Consider the following 2,500-nt stretch of genomic DNA (forward strand, 5'->3'; position numbering starts at 1 on the left):
CATGTGGATATGCATATGCACACACATACATACACACACATGAACCCACAAGCACACGCATAAACACACACACACACACACACACACAAACACACTCACACATAAAATGCACACACAAACACACACAATCAATATATAAATAAAAATATAACCCTTTCAAAATCAAAATCGTTCAGAAATGACATAACCCTATCAAAATGTTCAGAATGGTGATGGTGTTTGGGGACACCTCAATAAAGGTATCTTGAGAATGAAAATGAAGTGTTTTATGATGAAAGGATGTCAAGCGACAATATTGAGAATAAGACTCAACTAACATCTTTCTTGGATACATGCAAGGCGAATCAACTAGCATCGACATTACTGTACCATGAAATGACAAACCATTTCACTTATGACAAAAAGTAGTCCCACCATCTCGGTTACACACACACTGAACTATTTTGAAAGGTTTATATTATATGCAAAATATTTGAGGCATGTTATACAAATATTGGTTTATTTATCTAACAGTCTACAGATTCAACGCAGAAAAGGACTATAATGGAGAAGACTCTAGTGAAAGCGTACCAAGAAACAACATGAATCTGTAGACTGTTAGATAAATAAACCAATATTTGTATAACATGCCTCAAATATTTCGCATATAATATAAACCTTTCAAAATAGTTCAGTGTGTGTGTAACCGAGATGGTGGGACTACTTTTTGTCTGCATCTGTTATATTATGGCTAACAAGAACACTATTGCTGCTCTTGATGTCACTTTGATAGATATAACAGACAAAGATGCGTTTATTGGTGGTATACCATTCGTATGCGCCGGTAATTTTAGGAGAAGGAAAGAACGGTGGGTTGAATTATTGTATAAAAAGCAGCTATTTCTGGCCGAATTTGGTTAAATTGGAGCTAACTGAGAACGTTAGACTAAAGAAGATAGAAGCCGCTAACGTTGTATTTGCATATTTGAAAAGTACAGTTACCGAAGAAGTTTGGTGTTCAGGTTGCATCAAGAACACAGCTGGTTGAAAACGTGTATGATTACAGTGGAAATACATGAACAACGTTTACTTCAAAAAGCGGTCAGTTATATCACCAACGTTAATGCAGATGAAGTGAACATCATTTATGACCAAATTAAGGGTAAAGAAGTGATGTATAGAAGCGATCTACCATTTGATGAAGAATCTGTTTAAAATGGAATGGAGAGCCACAATTTACCACTTCACGAGCTTAAGCTGAAAGTTGGGTGAGTAATTTCGGTCATTCATAACATAAATCCTCCTAAGATCTATAACGGCACTAGATTGGTTACGAACCCAAAGAAGAATATAATTGTGGTGAATATCTCAGGAGGCGTATGTGACGGTGAACAAGTGATCATAACAAGAGTCCAACTCATATCTACAGACATACCAGTCCACTGAGCTTTGCAATGACTATAAAAAAAAGTCACAGGGGCAGACGTTCGATAGATGTGGATTATTGTTAAATACTGCAGACTGCTTTTTTCGTGGACAGTTTTACATCGAATGTTCACGAGTGACAAAGTGGAGTTTATATTGGAACTACCAAGGAAAACAGCGAAATAGCCACGAGTAAACCTTGAGACAACACCGACAATACCTGATTTCTCCTTCGGAGAAGAGGAAATCAAGATGATTTTACCAGACTACGACACGATTCCCTGCAGGAACTTAAAGATGACATTTTGGAAACGATAAGAACAACGAGAAACTCGAGAAACCACCTCTTGGGCGTCCTTATCGGCTCATAGACCACCTCTTGGGTGTCCTCAGGCTCATAAACCACCTCTTGGGCGTCCTTATGGGCTCATAGACCACCTCTTGGGCGTCCTTCTCAGGCTCTTAGACCACCTCTTGGGCGTCCTTTCGGGCTCATAGACCACCTCTTGAGCGTCCTTATGGGCTCATAGACCACCTCTTGGGCGTCCTTTCGGGCTCATAGACCACCTCTTGGGCGTCCTTATGGGCTCATAGACCACCTCTTGGGCGTCCTTTCGGGCTCATAGACCACCTCTTGAGCGTCCTTATGGGCTCATAGACCACCTCTTGGGCGTCCTTTCGGGCTCATAGACCACCTCTTGGGCGTCCTTATGGGCTCATAGACCACCTCTTGGGCGTCTTTTCGGGCTCATAGACCACCTCTTGGGCGTCTTTTCGGGCTCATAGACCACCTCTTGGGCTTCCTTATGGGCTCAGAGACCATCACTTGGGCGTCCTTATGGGCTCATGGACCACCTCTTGGGCGTCCTTTCGGGCTATAGACCACCTCTTGGGCGTCCTTTTGGGCTTATAGACCACCTCTTGGGCTTATAGACCACCTCTTGGGCGTCCTTGTGGGGTCATAAACCACGTCTTGGGCGTCCTTCTCAGGCTCATAGACCACTTCTTGGGCGTCCTTCTCAGGCTCAGAGACCACTTCTTGGGCGTCCTTCTCAGGCTCAGAGACCACTTCTTGGGCGTCCTTCTCAGGCTCAGA

Source organism: Penaeus vannamei, chromosome 33 (genome assembly GCF_042767895.1).
Source record: "Penaeus vannamei isolate JL-2024 chromosome 33, ASM4276789v1, whole genome shotgun sequence".
NCBI lineage: Eukaryota > Metazoa > Arthropoda > Malacostraca > Decapoda > Penaeidae > Penaeus > Penaeus vannamei.